Below are 22,001 nucleotides of genomic sequence, written 5' to 3'. Positions count from 1 at the left end.
CATCTTATTAAAACAGTATATTTAATCATTTAAATTAAATTATACTGCACTATAATGGCACAGTTACTACTTTGTTCTTTGGAGAAATACTCAGTATTGATTCAAGGTTATTAAAAAATAGTCTAAGAAGCTCTTGAATGTTTTTGACATTCCTTGTCGTATATTAGCATAAAACAATAATTACCAAATTATGTGATATTTTCAGAAACAACTCTTAAGAGCCTTGGAATCAAAATAACTCCATCAATATCAATAGATTCAATGTGTGGCTTAGCTTTAATTGCACTTAGGAGAACCTATTTGTTTTTAGCATTTGAAAGCAAGTCTAAATTGTGTCCAGTGGGGGTACTTAGAGTAGCAGGCTTTGGCACCTGCCTCAGGTAAGAAAAGTTTTTGTTTATTTCATTAGCATTTGATGCTTTGACAGACTATGGCTTTCTACTTACTGCAAGAAGAGCTGCCAGCCATCCCTGCTGGGAGAAGCTAGTATGGGACTAGAAATGAACTTTTGAAAGAAGTTATTATGCCTTATGTGGTTGGTCTCTCATGCAAATAAAAGAAGCATTTTATACTGTAGCTAAATAGAATTGGTATTTCATCCAATGTAAATGTATGCCAGCATGCTTTCTGGCTTTTATCAAACACTGCATCTCTCTCCAAAGTAGATTCCAAGTTCATCCTTCTAAAAGGCAGCTGCAAGCAGGGTAGAGCAATGCAAACACATGGATCTGCATAGAAAGAAAATGAATCAATCCAGACCAGCATGTGTTTACTAATAATACCTGAATCCAGATTTCAGGGATCCGACCTCAGAGATTCTGTAGATCTGAGATAAGGTGGGGATGCTTTTTAAACACGTGGTGCCATTCTGATGCAGAGTCAGCAATTTATTATAAGAAACACCCTTCTATTTTCCACCCAGTACTGAACGAAACCTCATGAGAGATGCAAAAAAGTAGTAGATAAGGTCTCTTCTCTTAAAGGTGTGAATAAAAATATATCCAAAATACTAATAGCTAATATTTATTGTGCTATTTCTAGAACACACCAAGCATGCTCTGCATCAGAACTTTTGCACTTGCTGTTTCCTGTGAACAAATCACTCTCCCTTCAGATATCTTTTCGGCCCTGTCCTTTATTTCCATTAAGTTTGTACAAAGATGTCACCTTCTCAGTGAGGCCTCCTCTTTCTACATTTAAGACTGCAGCTTCAGCATTCTTTTATTCCTACTCTCTTAATATTTTTCTATAAAACTTGATATACTACCATTTAGCTATATATTATACTTATTGTATTCTATCTGAAATGGACCCCAAGAATCCAGAAATTTTTGTCAGTTTGGATTACCGCTAAACCTTTAGTGCCTATATAGTATCTAAAACATAGTGGGCACTCAATAAGTATCTGATCATTGAAAGAATAATAACTTTTATTGAGCACTTATTTTCTGTTCTAAGGGCTTTACATACAATATTTTATTTAATTCTCCCCAAGAAGTCTAGGAGGTAGCAGCTATGATTATATCTATTACAGTTAAGGAAACTGAAGCAAGATACTGCAAGAAGTCATCTAGGTGGTACATGGTGGAGCCAGAATTTGAATCTGGGTGATTTGATTACAGATCTCATCCTTTTATGTGCTCTAGTAACATAGATAATATCTTTAATATTCTTTTTGTGAAACATTCAGAGGCAGAGCTCTTATGTTTGTTTCTTGTGACATTTGCAAAAATCTAAAGGCAAAACACTAAAATAAAGGTTAATGAAGAAACTACTATAGGATCTTCCTCTAGCTTTCTGGCCTGGGGTGATCTTCTTAGCAGTCTGCTGTTATTTTTAAAGAGCTTGAATTTTTAGAATAAAGCTAATCTGACATTCGTAGCTTCGGGGTTGACCAGGTTTTTGATGGGTGTAGGAGTGTTATTGGATGGGTGTGGGGAGCTCTCTATCTCCCATTCTCAAACCAGGCTGACCTAGAATCTCAGCGATAATAGGATGAATCCATCCTTTTGAGGCCTTTGGGACAAGATTGGATCACTGACTTGAATAATTGTACTGGTTGATTTAGCTAATGTGGCCCCTCTGGGTGAGTGCCAGCCTAATCTTTTACCACCCCATGTGTGTCCTTCCCAAAGCAGAGTGTTTAATCAAAGAGAACTTTAGCTCTGCTTTTTCAGCTTTTGTAAACATTTTAAGATTATCTGAGTTGTGACTGATGTCATTATGATGATCTCAAGCATCTTAGAAACATAAAATACTTATAGAAATTATGTATGTTGGGAGAAATTTACTGAGTGTTAGTGGTTTTTCTTCCAAATCCCTGCCGCGAATGAGCAGTAGCATACTAACCTACCACTTCTGCAGGAGTATATGCTATTGTCCATGTTGGCGATTGATATTTATGAATGGCCCTTGATCCATGTTGTTTTGAATCATTAAGGAAGACATAATTGGTTATTGAATAATAAAATCCATTCTATTTTTCAAATTTATTACCCTCCTTAAATTCATTCAGAGACCATAGGCTGTTTTGACTTCATCTTGATTAAAAGCCAGCTGGTGTGACTGACCAGCTCTAGAATATCCTAGAAGAGGGGAAGAACCTGGGTCTTAAGATTTTCAATGCCTAACCCAGTGTCTAAGATGTCAGCTTCAATATCACCTAAAATTTCTAACAACTGCCTAACACAGAAAGAAGCCTGTGGAAACCTCATCCTCCACTGAGCAATATTGCATTTGTAAAGATAATATTAATACAAAATTTTAATGCTCTGTGGATCATTATCTGGCAGCAGACCAACAGTGGAGCATAAAACATTAACAACTAAAAGGGATTCTGAGTCCTTGGAGTTTCTAATTGTTGTTCATTACAAGAAGCCACCAAAATCATCTTGAGCTGATTCATGGAGAATTAAATAGATTTGGTTTAATAAAATCTTCAGCCCTCTGAATAAATTATGAATGCATCTTGACTGTTCGAAGGATACACTGATATTAGGAAATGGTAATGAACAGATATTCAAGAGAGAGAAAAAACTCTTCCACTGATCATCCCATTTGAAACTGATTAAAAGCTGATGAAATGAAAGTTTTTTCATGGGTAGATGTGCAACAAGTCATGAGTTGTGGACTTTAATAATATATTTTCTTCACAAGCAATAACACAGCAATTAGGAGATGCTTATTGAGGTAGAAATAATGGTAACTGCTGTGCAGATTAGGTTTGCTGAAGGGAGCTCTCAGACATACACTAAAACAACATATTCTGGGTTCTTTTTGGTGTGTAATTTCTACTTTATTTACTTATCATCTCAGTTAAAGAGGACTCTTGGCAGTAATGAGGCTACACAGAATAGTTTAAGATGTTACAAATTATATAAAAGATAAATCTAATGATTACCTATTCTAATGACAGCACAATCCTGCCTTTCCTCGTGGGGAAATTGTATGGTTGTGAGAAGTTCATAGCTGGAGAGAGTGCCATGGTACAAATGTATTCATTATTTTTCTGCCTGCTTTGCTTCTGCATGGCTGTTCATGAAAGCTAGGTAATTCATTCGAGCAGGAACCACTTACCGAATGGTTCACAAACCTTTCACTGGTGCCGCAGTGCCTGTAAGCAACCTGGCAAATATATAAAAATAATATGCAGGAAAACAAGATGGAAAATTTTTCAGCAAGGAGAGAATGACCTACAATGGTGTTACCAAAATAAGGGAAAAGAGGGTCAGGTGAAAATAGTATATTGCCACCTCATTTCTATTTGCTGTAATTGCCTTAAAAGTAAACACTCATGAAAGACACATAATGAAACTTTAGAACAGACCATATTTCTGAGTATTTCTGCATTCGTTGAGAGAGAAAGCTAGAGAAAATACAGAAGGCCGGAGCAGAGTTTTGAGACCCGTGGTTTGTTTGAGCAATAACTCCAAGTTGCAGAAGACATAAAGGTAATTTGTTTTTCTTTTTCTTAATTATATCTTGTTTCAGATCAAACTATTTTTTTTCATGAGAATTTCCCTTCTAAGAATTTACCAACTAAATGCAGAAAAGCTTAGAAAAGTAAATAATAATAATAATAATAATAATAATAATAATAATAATACCTTCCTTCTTATGAGGGAAGATATTTGAGAGAAGTTTCTGTCTATGTGACAAAGAAGTAGCTTAAGTGAACCAAGGGCCTTGAAATATACTTTATTTTTCCATGAAAGAAAGATGTAGCCAAACTTCTGGTATGAAGCCTACCGTATCTTATGTGGTAAAATTCAGTTTGTGTGGTCTTACTTTTTAAATTTTTGTTTTTTAATTCTCTGAGTGAAACCCCTCCCCTGCTCTCCTCCTGCCCCCACACAAAATCATTTTCAATTGGTGTTTAGGACATGTTTCTACTTGTGTTAATTAGTATCTGCATATTTGTCTGGCTCAGATTGAAAGGTGTCCCTTTCATATCTTTAAAGGTAAACAATGCTTTCTCATCATCCAGGTGTCTTTCAGCAGTGTGCATGGCAAAATCCCCAATGATCTCACATCTCTGCACTCCTGAGTACATGAAGGTGTTGCTAATTGATATGCCATTGCTTCTTTGGAGCCTGGGGATAACTTCTGAATCGTTGTCAGTAAGCCATTGGCCACTGTCAGACTAGATGCCTGTGATGAAGCCCATCAGTCACCCTTACTCTAAGGCAACTCCACCCTGGAGTCAGGGCGACGTGGTCCTGAGTTCTGGACTCTGTTCTTGGCTCGCCATTCTTTTTCATTTCTGGCCTCTTTGACAGTTCAAGAAGGAAAATAGTTTTGGATGTAGAGTGAAACCTTCAAGTTCTGCTATTCTCTTAGCCATGATTAATTAATTGCTATGAGAACCTCCAAACCTTAGAGGCTCCGTACAATTAAGGCTTGTCTCTCACACTGGTCGTAGGCCAATGCTCTACTGCTGTGGGCATCTGCTCTTCGGCAATCTACCCTCCTCCATCTGGTGCCTCTGCCTTTTCCTAGAGCCTTGGAATCCTCCATTAGTTCCTCTGTGATTAGCCCCAGAGGAAGAAAGACAGAACTGGATTGCAAGAGAAATTTTAGGGAAAAGTAGTTTAGTTGTATATATACGACAGGGATCAACACACTTTTTCTGTAAAGGGCCAGATAGTAAATATTTTAGGCTTTGCGGGCAGTGGAGTCTTTGTTTCAACTACTCAACTGTACCACTGAAGGATGAAAACAGTTCCTGAAAATATGTACATGAATGAGTGTGGCTGTGTTTCAAAAAACTTCATTTAATGAAACAGGTAGCTGGCTGGATTTGGCCAGTGAGCCATGGTTTGCCAACACTTTGTCTAGGAGGAAAATGAAATTGATTTGGTCAGTACATAACAAAAATCTCTTCTACAATAATCTTACCAGCTGTGTGACCTTGGAAAAGTGACCTACCCTCTCTGAGCGTTAGTTTTCTTATCAGTTAAAAAATATACCATCTGCCTTGATTTATCTCAATGTTATTGTGAAGATTAAATGGGATAATGGATCATTAGCACTTTGTATACTATAAGACAATATATACATGTATTCTTTTAAGAGTGTATAGAAATACCTATTAAAGACAGCTGTGACTTTCTGCTTCTCATAAACATGAGAACACTCATATAGTGGAACAAAACAAGAAGAAAAACACTATTATTGTTTCAAGACACTTGAGTATTAGTTAAAATTATTTCTAAAACTCTAGTGGGCTTAAACTAATCCACTTCTTGGTTTATTCTTTCCATGAAAACGACAACTTGAAGGTTGGACTTAACTTGAAGATTCAAGTTAGAAAAATAAAACATTTCCCAGCCAACCTGGGAAAAAACTTTTTATTTAGAGGGCTCGTTACAGATATACATAGAATTTCTTTGTAAAAGATATTTGTTGTAATAATAAAGCAAGTTTAAACTATACAAACAGTGTATTAGTTTGCTAGAGCTGCCATAACAAAGCGCCACAGACTTGAACAACAGAAATTTATTTCCTCACATTCCAAGAAGTTAAAAGTCGAAAATCAAGGTGTCGGCTGGATTGGTTTCTTCTGAGGGCCTCTTTACTTGGCTTGTAGATGGCCGTCTTCTCTTTGTGTCTTTGCTCTGTTCCTGTGTCCCAATCTCCTCTTCTTGTAAGGGCATCAGTCATACTGGATTAGGGCCAACCCATACGACCTCATTTTACCTTAACTACCTCTTTAAAGGCCTTATCTCCAAATATAGTCACATTCTGAAGTACTAGGGATAAGAGCTTCAAAGTATGAATTTGGGGAGCACACAACTGAGTCCATAACACAAAGTTTCTACCTCACTCTAAAAAGTTAAGAATATTTCTTAGAACCTGAACCTGTTCGTTTTTCTCTCTTATAGATATGTCTTTCAAGTGGCTCCTTTCCCTTTAACTACAGCTGTTTATTGCCTTTTTCTCTCTTCATATTATTTTTAAAAAAACTTTCCTAAATCCATGTGTTTTCTAAACACGGAGTTTGGATAAAGAAAGGGCAAAGAGAACATTTGATTCTCTCTGTCCCATTTCACTTTTTCTCTATAGTTTCTCCTGTTGAGCTCAGTAGTCTGAATCTAGAAGGAACAGTTCTTAGGAATTGAAAAGATTAAAAATAGATAGTAACTGGTGATAAAATCAAATGTATTTGTATTCCATTACTACGGAGAAGAAGGAGCTATTTCGTGTGTATGCATGTGTGTGTGTTTTCTGCTTTAACCATTTTATGCCAGTATGAGTAAGGATGAAATAAAGGATCTAAAAATAGCATTATGACTATTAATTAATGATCAAAAAGCACTTTGAAGATGAAAAAGCATTATACAAGCAAGCATAGGCAATATTACTGCTGTCATGCCAACAAAAGACAAGTACCATAATGGCATACTGGTCCTTATAACCTCTACTTGAAGCTCCATTCTTAATGTATTACAATGCTCAGATTTCACTGTTTACAATTCTACATTATCAAAAGGTTATTAATAAAAACATTTAAAGTCAAACAAATCACTCTAGTAAATAAGACCTATGTGTGGCCTATTAAACCCAGTTCCTATATTGTGACTTTCAGATAAACACAGTGTCATGCTATAATTAGCACTTGATAATAACTTTGAGTTTGTTATTTTTAACCTTCTACAGACTCTCCAAGCCTTCCTCCTCATTCATTCAACACGTATTTATGGCCAGGCATTGCACTAGGTCCTGGGATATAATTGCGGGCAAAAACGGATGTGATAGAATGAGAGAACATATTTGAAACTGTGTCTATAATAAGGATCTATCATTCAGCACATATAAAGAAACCTCACAACTCAACAACAAAAAGATAAACAACACAATTAAAAATGGACCAAAGAAGCGAATAGACATTTCTCCAAAGAAGATAGAAAAATAGCCATCAAGCATATGAAGAGATGCTCACACCACTTGTCATTAAGGACATGCAGATCAAAACCACAATGAGATAACACTTTATACCCACTATCATGTTGCTAACAGCTGGTGGGGAAGTAAAATAACTATTTCGGAACACAGTTTGGTAGTTCCCCAAAAGGTTAAACACAGAATTACCATATTACCCAGCAATTCCACTTCTACGTATGTACCCAAAAGCATTGAAAATGGGTACTCAGAGAAATACCTGTATAGGAATGTCAATACAAGATCCATTCACATTAATTAAAAGGTAGAAACAACCCAAATACCCATCAGCTGATGAATGGCTAAATGAAATGTGGCAATATCCATGCAATGGAATAGTATTCAGTCAGGAAAAATAATGAAGTACTGATACATGTTTCTAGATGAACAAACTTGGAAAATATTATGCTAACTGAAAGAAGTCAGACACAAAAGGTCACATATTATATAATTCCATTTATATGAAATATCCAGAATAGATAAACCCATAGAGATAAAAAACAGATTAGTAGTTGCCCGGGGCTGAGGGAGGGGGGCATGAGAAATGACTGCTTAATGGGTCTAGTGGAGAGACAAATATTGATAGATATGAATTAAATTATTCTATGAATAATTTTATGTGTCAGCTTGGCTGGGCCATGGTGTTCAGATATTTGACTGAACATTATTCTGGATATTTCAGTGAAGGTGGTTTTTGGAAAAGGTTAACATTTAAATTAGTGAACTTTGAGTAAAGCAAATTGCCCTCCATAATGTGGGTGGCCCTCATTCAGTCAGCTGCAGGCCTTGATAGAACAAAGACTGATCCCTCTTGAGTGCCAAGAGACTGCCTTTGGACTCAAACTGAAACTCCTCCCTAAGTCTCCAGGCTCACAGCTTACCCCATAAGATTTTGGATTTACCAACCCTCTACAATCACAAAAACCAATTCCTTAAAATCAATCCATCAATCAGTCAGTCAATACCCCCCGCCCCCCCCACCCCATCTGTATACCTACATCTTATTGATTCTGTTCCTCTGGAGAACCTTGACTTATACAAGAAGCTTCACCTAACTCTTGAAGTCTGTATTAAGGACTCTTCTTATGTACACCTTGTGCTGTTTCTATCATACTTCTCATCATAGTGTATAATTAATACCTGCCTACTTGTTGGTATCCCTTAGTACACCTTAAGCATCTTGAGCACAAGAGCCATTTCTGCTTTGCTCATTATTGTATCAACTCCACAGTTATGAAGTTTAAAGTATGTTATAGAAGCTTCTCTCTTCAGGAAAATTTTGAGGAAGTTTTACTGCATTTATCTATAGTTTGGTTGCGTATGATTCTTTGAGCATTAAGTTTTAATCTGAGTTCCAGACATTTCCCAAGATGGTCTCAGTATCACTGAGATTGAGGAGAAGCCAAGAGTAATAGAGATGTGGTATTACCCATGGTAGCTTACCTTAATTTCACTTCCAAGTCTAAAAATATCTACACCTTGAGAACCATCTGGGGTCTGAGTATTTCTAATCATACTTTTTGTTTGTTTATTTCCTTAAATCAAGACTTGTGTATAACTTATAAATCACCCTGTACCTCTGGTGGACCATTATTCTTCATAAGAATGTACTTCTACCTAGAGCTTTAGCTTGAAGAATCCTACTGCTATCCCACCTGTCATTGTCCCTATTAAAACATATAGCTGTATCGCCAGCATCTCTTCTCTAAGACTGAGGCATGAATAAGAGAAATTGCTCTCGTAGCGAGCCAGGAAGCTACTTGAGAACTTTGTAGCAACATTATGTTAGAATAGAATTCAGTATATGTTAGGTCAATTTTTGAGAAGAGTCTCCCTTCTGATCATTACTGTATCAGAAGGACCTTTGTTATCAGGAGATTCTCCTAGGAGATGGTCTCCTGACTCCTCTCAGGACAGCGTCACACTTCATTCTTGAAAGGCTAATGGGAAATCTGACCGCCTGCTAGCTTTTTATATAATTGGTCTCTTACCATAGAAATGTTGACGTCTTGTTGTCCACAGTTTTAGTCTTTCTGAACTCAGGAAGTTAACCATTCAGAAAAGAAACATCAACATTCTTTTAGCTTCTTGCTGACCGTAAATGATGAAAAGTAGTTTACAATGGAGAGAAGGCTGCTGGTGTAGCTATGAGTCATTCCTGCCCAGATCTCCCGTGACTCATTTTCCTTCATTAAACTGAACAGAGTCAATAGCCCTTCAGTTTTCTGAACAGTAGATCTAACTGCACTAATGACTGGCTGTTGAACAAGTTTAGCTATGTTCCAATTTATTTATTAAGCAACAGTAAAACAAGTATAAAGTGCCCATCAATAGATAATGGGAGGACATTAGTGTTTTTGCTCATGAATTAGGCTTAAAACATAGCTTTTATATGAAAATGGAGAGGCTGGGCTAGTCCTTGTCAGCATAGGAAAAAAATAAATTCTTAAGGCTCTTCCCCCTCCCAGTTTTAGACGATGGTCTCGATGACAGCCATCTGAGAGCATCCATTGTCCTGGGCCTTCTTTCTCCGGCCTGGTATCTACATGGTTTGTATTCCACCCCTCTCTTTTTCTGCCTTTGTTCCACTTATGTATATTCTCCACCTTTTGCTCCACTCCTTTCTTGCCACCTGAATACTTTGTCTATTGATGTCCTTGCCCTTCAACTAGTATTTCACTAAAATTATCTATTTGCACCTTAAAACCTCAGGGCCCTTATAGACTAGTTTCAATTTTATCCTCTCATTCCTAATAATATTTCAAAAACAATCTTTAAAGATATTTTTTGTAGCAACCTTGCATTTGTCATCTACCACTAAAAGTAATCCAACTTGGGACTTCAGAAGACTATTCAAGAGCAGAGCTTTGGAGTTCGATAGATCTTGGGTTAAATCTGCCATTTTCTCACTAAGTGACTTTGGGAGAGCTATTGAACTTTTCCAGGCCTCAAGTTTCCTCATCTGCAAAATGGGATAACAATAAAGATTTGTAGATTAATGAGGTACATACATGTAAGAGTATTTTATTGAGGTGAGTCATAAAATTTTCTGTGAAAGCTAAGTATACTTGTTTTCTTACCTTTCTTACCTTTCAAACCATCATTCTTTTAGATAATATTTATCAGTATTATTAATAAGTAATGCCTTACTGTGTACAGTGCTTTTTACTTACATATGTGTTATTTCCTTTAGTTCTGAAAACAACCCTGTTATTATTTCTGTTTAACATTATTTCTAATTTGTTATGTGCCAAAACTTAGAGATTGAGTGACCATATAATTTATTGTCTAAGCTGGGATGTTTTTGAGTGAAAGGAGCACAAAGCGGGTGTTTGTTTACCTCATTCGGAGAGGGTAAGACTGCTCCAAAGACACCTACCTTGAAAAGTGATAGATTTTGGACTAGAAAGAAAATCTAATGAAGTTATGTAAGATTCTAGTAGAGTATCTAGGAGATGGTCTGATGAGGGTAGAAAATTAGCCCCTTCAGGCTTATGTGATTATTACAATGAAAAAGTGCAGATAAAATTGTTACATCAAGTAGGTGCTGATCTGTTCTGCTAATGTGCTGAGCTGGTCTAAGGACAAGGGATTGCACTTGTAAGATGAGATGCCCCACTTTCTTCTTAATTAATTGATTCATTTATTCATTCATCTAACAAACCTATATTAAATGCAGAATCATTTGTCTATTGCTGTATAACAAAACACTCCCGAAGTCAGTGGCTTATAACAACAATAATTTTATTTACTCATGGTTCTGTGGGTCTGCAATTTGACTGGGTTCAGGTGAGTGGTGCATATACTGGTCTCACCTGGAGTCACTCATGTTGCTGCTGTCACATATGGTAGCCCAAGAGGGACTGAATGGCCTTAAATAAGCTTCATTACATGTCTAGCAGTTGGTTCTCACTGTCAAGGGGTTTTGTAAAAGACTCTTAGCTGGAATGGCTCTTCTTTGCCCCATGTGATCTCTCCTCCTCAAAGAGCCTAGGTCAGGCTTCTTCACAGGCAGCAGCATCACTTTAAGAGAATGAAAGCAGAAGCTGGAAGTCTTGGCTTGGAATTGGCACACTGTAATTCTGCCCCATTCTATTGGTCAGAACAAGTTCTAAGGTCAACCTGGATTAAAGGAGTAGTGAAAGCAACTCTACCTCTGATGGTTGGAGCAGCAAAGTACTTTTGTGAAAAGGAGGTTGGTACATACATGAATAGGAGGAATTCATAGTTAGTTTTGCAATCTATCTTAATCATTATACATCAGGTCCCATGGTAGGCTGTGAGGACATGAAAATTGATAATGAGCTCTTATTTGCTTGAGAGAGATGGGCAAGGAGACAGCAATTACAATGGAAGGTGAAAAGTCCTTTGACAAAAGGGTATGCACGGCATTATGGGAACACAGGAGAACAATCAGTAGGTAACTCAAACTGTCAAATTGCTACCAGAAAACTGGACCTCTGGGTTTGAGAGTGTGTATTTTCATCATGCTTTTCATTTTATCTTATGCTTAGGGTTCAGATGTGAGGGCTCTGAAAAGTTTTCTTTGATCTGACTATTCTCTCCATTTGCCACCTAGAGGTTTGAGGGTAAATTAGTAAGAGAATGAGAAGATGTTATGGAATAAATGTTGTGTCCCTTCAAAATTCATTTGTTGAAACCCTACCACCCACAATGGAATGGCGTTAGAAACTGGGGCCTTTGGGAAGTAATTAGGATTATATGAGTTCATGAGAGTGAAGCTCTCATGAATGAGATTAGTGTTCTTATAATAGTCAGAAGAGAGCTTGCTTCCTGTCTCTGTTCTCCACCATATGAGGATACAACAAGCTGGCACTCTGCAGCCCAGAAAAGAGCCCTTACCAGAACCTGACCCTGCTGGCAACCTGATCTAAACTTTCAGCCTCTAAAACTGTGAGAAATCAATGTCTGCTGTTTATAACTCACCCAGTCTATGGTAGTTTGTTATAGCAGCCCACACTGACTGAGACAGAAAGCAAGGAGGAGACCAATGGAAGAGAGAAAGAGTGGTTTTAGATGTTCTTCTCCAACTTACAAATAGGTACATGGAATTGAAGCATTAAATAGGAATGAAGGGAAAGTCTTTTTTGCTATTATTGCCCTCAAATCTAACCTATGCTTTGAAGGCTTGGGAATTCTGAATTCTATTTTTATATATGACACTAGAATAGTCAAAACATATACGAGTCTTTTTATGCAAACCAAATCTAGGGATAGCTGATGTGCTGGCAGTTTGGCACTTGACCTGAATACTCCCAATTCAGCGTCAGAAAAGTGAGGTTGTGTTAGGGATATTTGGTGAGTGGCTTTATATCTAGGCAGGAAGTATTAGATTGAGGGAGGAAAAAAAACAAAACAAAACAAAACCTTGCTAGATAATAAAGCCAGTTAGATTTATTATATATATGACAGTGGGGAATTTCTTTAATCACATATTCTCAAGTGCCTTTGGGAACTTGGACGATAATAAAGTGTATGCTGAGAGGAATCAGTGACAGTATTCTCCCGAAGGAGAAAAAATGATACTGAAGCTCATCATTCCAGTGTTTCTTGAGGGGCTCAGAAGAGCAAATCTCACAGCTGCCTGCAACCTGGATAAGTAGAGTGCTGAACTGGAACCTGCTTAGGAAAACTGTTACGATCCCTGGCTAGTTCTGTCCTGGAAAAGTTGGTCTGGTTCTGTTTTATTTAACCGTTTAAGATAGCACAAGGACCTTAGAGGAGAAAGTTAAATTGGATCCCTCTTCCCGAGCCAGGCAGATCATTATGGGCCACACCTTCATCTCGCTGGGTGACTTTGTGGTTTGTGTCACTGGTCCTAGATAATGGAGAGCAGACCGAGGTCAGAGGAAGTTCCAGATGGTTGGGTGCAAACTATGCCACTTAGTGGCCCAGATGGCTCTCGTAATCAAATTAAATGCTGGGCTATCAATCAATGGGTGTATATTTAACACCTATTATGTGCTCAACATTGGGAGAATTCACAAGAAATACAAGACCAGTTTCTTCTTTCATTTGAGTCTGCAGTCTATTTATGAGATATAAGAGGACAGATAACAAAAGTCAACTTTTATTTATGTGTCTGTGAAGCTGTGTAACATCAAATGTGGGGGAATGATGTGTGTGTTTACAAAAGTATTTCTTAAACATCTTTCCTTTGTATGTGTTACATCAGACAATTATAGAGAAGCTATGAAAATAGATTGAATAATTTCCATTGATGAGGTATAGTAGTGAGACATGTTACTTAAAACAAGATAAAATGATTGCCACAAAGTCTCAGTCTCATTTGTTACCCTTGCTTCGTTAATAATAGTGAACAATAATAATCAACCTATGTTGAGCACAACATGCTGTGTCCTCTTCTAAGCACTTCACATTCATTATCTAATTTAATCCCACCACAATCCTCTGAAATAGTTGCTGTCTTATTCCCAGGATATGGGAGCAAGTACTAGCCCAAGGTCACATAGCCAGAAAGTATCACAGGATGTCAGACTTTAGACAATTGAGATTTTGGGTGACAATCACGTAGGCATTTGGCCCTATTCTTGTACTAATCAATGTTCTTGATTGTAAACTAAAGCAACCAAATCTAGTTAACTGAAGCAGAAAAGGAATGTATTAGAAGAATATCAGGGATATCATGGAGTAGCCATGAAGTTCTTAAGAACCAGGCTTAAAAAAAGATTGATCGTATTTACTCAATCAATCTTAAATGGTTAGGATTTAAGAGTCATTTGGCTCAGGAACTGGAATGAGAACATTTGAGTGATTACTCTCAACTTCAAAAGTATATAGAAGTTTAATCAATTTGATTCAGTTCAATAAGTAATTGTAAAGCACCTACTAAGTGACAGCACTTTGTGAGCAACTCGGGATGTAGAGAGGAGTTGGTACAGTTCCTAACGTCAGGGACTTTACAATTGAGTTATGAAAACAAACAAATATATACTTATAATATAACTATCTTAGCCCTCTTATTGCTTCTCTAACCTCGTTAAAAGGATCTCACCAGGAAGCAAATGCTGGATAAAAGTAGCAGCACGTGTGCTTGAGAACTTACTATAATTGTGTATGTGAGTGTTCAAAACTCTGCATTTATTAACTGACTTAATCACTGCAACCACCTTTTGAGCTATCATCATCATCATCTTTGTTATTAACGCTGTTTTACAAATTAGGACGCTGAAGCACAGAGAGATTAAGGAAAATGTTAAGTAACTCGCAGGTGGCTGAGCTAAGTTTCAGGCCCTAGCACCCTTGCTCCTAATAATTATGCTATGTCATCTGTCCCTCTAATAACACCCATCTAAAGACTGCGTTCTTTCTAATGACAGAAAAAAGAGAAATGCTTTAGTTGTTCTTTTTACTTTTTCAGCCTTGTTTCCTTATTTTCTGAGTCATCTATTAACCAACATGCATATTTAAAAACTTACTATATATTTAAATCTTACTTTCGAGATCTACTTATTTGAGTTGATGTATGCCAAAAAGTCTCTAAATAAAAAGATCCCAGTCTTCTGTGCCATCGGAAATTGGCCTCATTAAAATAACATTAGTGATTTGTATTATGATTCCCGGCATTCCTTGATGCCTAGGAGCATGCTAGCTATGAGGTAGATGCTCAATAAAAGCTTTTTGAACCAGTGATTACATAGGCAGGAGTATGCAGCTAATAAATCCTACAAAGCCAGGCTCCTCCGCAGCCCCTCTGGGACTGAAACTTACAGGAGTTACTAGGAAGGAAGAAGTGAAATAAGTAGCTTGAATGTGATGCTTGGCAGCTGGATGATCCTGCTTCCTTTTGGGTGTCCCGTTTTGGAAAAGTGAATACCACCCACAGGGGGTCACTGGGCAAATGCCCAAATTCCCAGTGAGATAGAGTGACCTTGGATGGAATTAATCTTATGTAAGCAGGATCATACTCACTAATCATTCACAATAAGCTCTTATTTATGAACTAATTTCAAATAGGCATATTGAATCCATTTTCCCAAGCAAAATTGAGTTGGGTAGATCATAAACAGCTAAATTATAGTTTTGGCACATGCACACCGTTTTGTTTCATATTTAGAATTATTTGCCTCCTAGAGTAACCTAATACAATGGGAACACTCTGCAAAACACTATAGAGAGTGAGTGTTTATAGAAACTTACATCTGATTTACATTTAAAGAGCATAAAACTAATTGCAGAGAGACTGTGCTACTAAAACATTAAACCTAAGGGACAGCTATGTACAAATGCTTATAAGAATGCTGATATAACTGCTTAAAAATTGAGACCTTTGAAATTAATTTCCACAACTAGAAATAGGGTATCTTAAAATGTCTTCAATGGACACAGATATATTGTAAATGATTCCTGGACAAAGTAGCTGTTATATGAAAACATCTTTTCAATATGAGATTAAAATCTGGAATTGCAAGTAGTAATAAGTATATCCATCTATATTAGTGTAAAAAAAGTGACAGTATTTTAAGAGCAATAACCAGGTAGACAGCTAATGGTCAGTGTCTATGATAAATTGCCTTGTCATTATGGCAGTCACTTTTATTCTCACTAAATAGCCTAATTTTTCTTTTTCCTATAACCATATATGTATATGAGGGAAAGATTACCCTCCAAAGATATTATTTTTAAACCATTTGAAATAAAATACAAAAAATACCCTTCCAAACTTCTGTAATGGAAGTTAGCACATCTAGTAGATTTTTGTCATGCAAAATTCTCTAACTTAGAAATTATATATTGCTTTAATATTTTCATTTCAAACATTTTGGAGCCTTCTTTTAGTAGTAGTTTCATGTAGCAATGGTTCTCGAAAAGTAATAAGAGTAATATTTTTATGTGTTGAGAGTGTTATATTATTCATCAACTCCCATATACATAATCTTTTAAATCATTTGCATCCATGTGTGTATGCTGTGTGTATATGCACACACATAATGACCTGTTTTCTCTAAATGCTGTTGGTGGGTTTGCTGTTTTGTCATGTCTTTGCTGTGGTGTTGTCTGTGAAGGTTTAAATAAAATTTATAGCATGAATCATGTATTGTAAGTTTGTCTGTCATATAATCAGCATGCAAAAAAAATAAAAGCATATTTGGACTGTATATTTAAGCCTTGTAAGTAATCATATACAAAACAATGCAAAATGCGAACATTGTATGGCAATTAATAACATCTCTGCCAGTGTAAATATGTTTTTTTCCCCATAAATCATTTCCAGCTTGTCAAAATGGATCTGTGCTGGCAAAGAAACAAGGGTAATGTTTCAATTTTCTCCATCTGGCAAGAAATTTTCTGTTAGATTTCCTCCTTCTTTTTTTTAGTTACAGAATTTATATGAGCAACTACACACAATATGATTAAGAAAGGGTGCTGTGCGATAGGATACAGAACAATATTGAATATTAGGATCTTGACTCTGAATAACTGTCCCAAATTGTACATTCATGTCACATGTGCATATAACAGAAATATTTGGTTGTTGAAGCATAAAAATGATTCCCTATGTAGGAAAACATTGCTCTCATTAAATAAAGCACAACTTTTAAAACAGTTTCCCGTAGGACCTGAATATATTTTAACTTGTTTGGAATAATTTCTTATACTGATTGGGGATGTGCTTAAATCTTATGATTTTTATTATGTCACTTTACAACATTGTAGAAATTCCAGTGGCACATACACACACATAAATTCCCAGTATGGATCTAGGAAAGAATTTACTCTTTCATGACCTAATATGTTTTTTAAAACAAAACTCAATAGAGCAGGCATGCTATATACAAATCGTGCTAGTACATATCCAGCAGTAGCAATGTGTTTGTGTTTTAAATAAGCACCAAAATCTACTTATTTTCATATACGATAATGGGTAATTTCCAATTTTCTTTTATTATTTATATCAAAATGTTCTCAGAGCTTATACAGGGTGTTATCCTGCCTAGTAACTCAACTGTCTGCAGTATGTATGGGAGCAGGTTTGATAAAAATGATGTATATTTGAGTACTTGTGTGTGTCTTATGGTAAACCAAGCACAATATAATAGCCATGACAATGGCTGCCTGTATAGCATCTCTTCCTAAAATATCTTAGCATTTGGAAGGGCACAGATAATACAGAAGCACAGAAAACTCACTTATATCTGTTTTTGGACTATACTGTAAGGTGCTTTGGGAAGCTCATTTTTCTCACTGCAATTACAAAAAAAACTGTTAGTTAATTCATATTAGTTCAATAGTTAGACTCTGGAAGGATGAGGAGGGAAGGTAGGATTATTTGCTGGATTCTCATTTGGAGAATTCACAGGCAAATAATCAATGATTGTAGGCACAAACCTCTAGATAGACATGTACAATGAGTGAACTGTGAGCTTTTTGGCAGGAGTGTGGAGATCAGTGCAGCATCTTTGGGTCCCATAAGCAGTCCAGCTCATGCATTTTTTGTATAGGACTTTATCCACCATGTAGGTCACTGAAGGAGTGGCTTCACTGTGTTGATATTAATCACTTAGAGCCAGGGTGCTTTAGTTGTCACTTACTCTTGTTGCGGATAGTTTTAACTGCACATATGGAACATTATTTGTCATGCACTCTTCTGAGACCCCTAGAATGTCAGGACACAACAGATGATTAAAGGATTGAGAAGCAATCTTCACTCTGAATATCTTTTTCTTAAATCGTCAGATCAGAGCTTTAATGCAATTTGATGGTTTAGTTTTCTTTCACTTAAGTTTTATGGGCATATGCCACAAATTATTTGCACAAAACTTTACCTGAAGAAATAGCTAGGCACACGGGACTTGGAATTACACATAATCAAATAAGCAGTTTCTTCCTCTCTCTCTGCCTTACTTCCTCCTTCTTTTTACTTTCTTCTTTTCCCCATTCATGGGAGAAGTTTTTATTCAGTCTAAGGCTTTGATCATTCACTTTTATTTGAGATTAACTCTTCACAATGAGGAAAATTAGCCTCACTTTTTACCGATCTTGTTTAAATATGGTTTCCTGTCTCCCCCGTTCCATCATTCCATTATATTCAAAACACTCTACAAGTAGGTTATGTAGGATTCCTCAACCTGTACAGCATGAATTCCTAAAGCTACTGTGCAAATCAGTTCCTCAGTACCAAGACGCATTTCCCATTGACATCATAATGGAAAATATATATTTGAAATATCTCTATAAAAAGATGTTTGGGCCCCCAAAATTAATAAAATCATATTGAAAAGTAGGCTAAATGTTTTAATATTATAATTTTTAAAAGAAAAAAGGAATAACATTTATACTATATTTAAACTAAATTGCAAAAATATCTGAACTGAGCACCCAGGGAGGCTGTGGTTATCACGGTGTGAAGCCATGATGGAGCACATTGGGATATGGAGAGGTTGGCACAAGGGCCATCTACCTCACCCTGGGGAGGACCATTTTGCTGTTTCAGGCTGTTACCCGGAACGGAGCAGGAAAGGGAGAAAGAAAACTTGGTCTGCCTCTGGGCTCCTCAATAAAGTTTTCTCTTTCTTCCCTTTCCCCATGGTTGGACAACCACTCTGTAAAAAATTACATTTTTAAAAGGTCAGATCCCTTCACTTGTCTTGAGAGGTTTTGACACTCACTTGCCAGAAGGCAATGAGTTGGGCCAAATAGGTTCCCACAGTTCCTTCCAGCTCCTAAGTGCTGTTGATTCTTAATCTTCCTTAGTCTGTCTTTGTTATCTGTAAAGTGGGAAAACTAATTCGTACTAGTCTATAAAGTCTTAAGAAAACCTTCTTCCTCCATCCAGGGTAAATGCCTAGAAATCTTTTCTTTACCCTCAACCCTTGATTGCACTTATGGAAAGTCGGTCTTGAATCTGGGAAGAAACGAAGCAGTTGATTTTCTTTTTGGGAGCTACTGACAAAAACTTCTATGTGGAGGCCCTCTGGGATTTATAATAACTTAGTTACAACACTCTTTCATCTGAGCCCTGTAGAGGTTATCATAGGCAATTGGGCTGGTTATTGCAGATCCATACACTCAAGAGAATTAAGCTGCATTTTTCTATTAAAAAAAGTAAAATCAAGTGAAGGGTCGAGTTATAAACAAGTGAAATGTTTAATGAACTTGGGAACCAAGGTTTGCAGCATTATTTCCACACATGGCTCTAGTGCTTTGTTGGAACAGATCCTCCCTAGGACTCTTTGCAGAGGATGGGAATCTATATTGCATTTTCATAAAGGATGAGTTGACTTTCATCTGGAACAACTGAAAAGATAGAAGTTAGAAAATAACACGGTCTAGTAAGATTTTAGAGATATTACTCTTCCTTCTTATGACATAATTTTATTTTTTGCCACTACATTTAATCATAGCCTAAAAATATAACTTATAGTCTTGCCGACCACCTAAGCAGTTAAGATCACCTGAGGAGGAACTATGAGATTGATTAGTTTTATCTATTTTAACTTTCGCTAGTATGAAATGGAGGCAGAGTGCCTGTATGATTTGCCAGAGATCAGTGTTTAGGACAGTCCTAAAATAAAACACCTACAAGACAATAAAGCAGAATGTTTGCAAGCTCAGGCTCTGAAGTCAAACAGACCTAGATTCTGACTTCAGCATTTAGTTACTCCCCAAGACTTAGTTTCCTCAATTATAACCTGGATAAATAACACCTGTCTTGTTGGATTATTGTGTGCATAAATAAAATATATGTAATGATCTTAGCATAACTGTTGGGATATGGTTGTTATATATATAGTTATATTTATTAATACAGCTTTTCCATTTAATGTTATTTCATTTAAATTGTGCTGTCTAATTTACTAGACTTGATTGATCTATTGATATCATTTTTTCATTTTTAATAGTATTAATTAGAGTAGTAGAAGAAAAAAGAATGAAACTTAATTTTCCCGAGAGTCCTAAGGGATTTGTGAGGGTCAATTTATTAATGAAATGTGAAGAACGTTTGGCAAACCCACCAAATGAGACAAAGCATTGTAAAGAGCCTTTAGAAAGAATTGGTATCTAATGTTAATGTCTGTGGAATGGAACTGTCATAGGATAATGGCCTTTTGATGGTACAGAAAATGCCAAGGCAGAGATAAGACATTTATTTTTAAAGCACTAGACAATCACCTTTGGACAGTGTCCTTCCACCAGGTCTTTATTTCTAATAGACCAATAATTGATATGGATGTAATTATTTTTCTTGATGGATTTGATGTATTAGGCAATGGCCTGGCTCATTCTGTGCAATCACTGAGTTGCTGCATTTTCACTGGTCACCAGAATGAACTTTTTATCTTGTATTCTCTCCACTCAGAATTCTGAGTATCTGTGATTTTTTTTCTCTAAATATCAAGTGCAGCAGTATATTTTTTTCTTTCAATATCAAGTGCAGCACTCTAGTATATCACTAGGATGACCATAAGGCTCAGGACTTCAGCTTGCTTCAATCACCTTATATCAGGCAAGCTGAAACTCAGAACATGACTAATTCTACTGAAAATCCTCTTGTAAGCAAAAATTCTCCCAAGTGTTAGTAGTGATGTGTGTTGATGATTGAAACGGTATTGTAGTGATGACGTGATGATGATGATGATGACCATGTGTGTGTGATGCAGTAAATATTATCAAGGTGAGGAATCAGATTTGCAGATGACTGATTTTTTCTGTTAACTAAAAAGTACAAAAACTCAAACTCTGTGCAAGTTTCATAGAACCATTTCTGTTGAAGAAAATATTTGCTGTAGGGTAATAAAGTCAGCTGTAGAGTCAATTCTGTAAACTTCATGATATTAGAATTCTTATTATCCAGAGAAAGGAATCACACATGTGTGTTTGTGTGTGTGTACACGCATGCGCATGTGCTAAATGCATGTGACAGTCAGACATCTGGCACCTTAACAGGGTAGCTGGTTATTGTCGTTCTTTTACAGAGAGTAATGAAAGCCTAGTAGAATGTCTCTGATTTGTTATTATTAATCTTGTTTCAAGGAAACATGAGACAGGGTAGATGGTTTGGATTGACTTTTTATTTGCTGAGTATGGTAATTTCAGCCACATACTATCTTGAATGTACACATTTCAGCTTAATGGATTTCTCAAGAGTCAAGTTATGGCTCTGTACAATGAAGTTCAACCCATAGTGATATAGGAAGGCCTTTGACCTTTTTTCCCAGGCCTGCCCATAAACTCCAATAGAGCTCAAATGGCAAAAGCAAGATTTCATATTTTGTCTCCTGTCCTGAACTTCTCTGATACATGTCTTGAATTTTTATTCAAATTACTTTGGGTTTTAATTTATTCAGTCAAATGTCAACCAAGTGTTGTTTATCCTGTGGATTACATTCATGCTCACTGCAGAATTCTCTAACATTTGATTTCTAATTATTTTCTTGTTTATCCATGTGGTAGGATGTTTTGAATATTACCTTCTGACCACTGACCAGTTGGAATTACAACTTTCCCTCTTTCCTAAGCATCTGGAAGTAAAATTTGGCAAGCATGTAGTCTTAGCAAATCTAACAACTGCATTGCCA

Source organism: Pteropus medius, unplaced genomic scaffold (assembly GCF_902729225.1).
Source record: "Pteropus medius unplaced genomic scaffold, Ma_sr-lr_union100, whole genome shotgun sequence".
NCBI classification, from domain to species: Eukaryota; Metazoa; Chordata; class Mammalia; order Chiroptera; family Pteropodidae; genus Pteropus; species Pteropus medius.
This window is presented reverse-complemented; position numbering follows the sequence as displayed.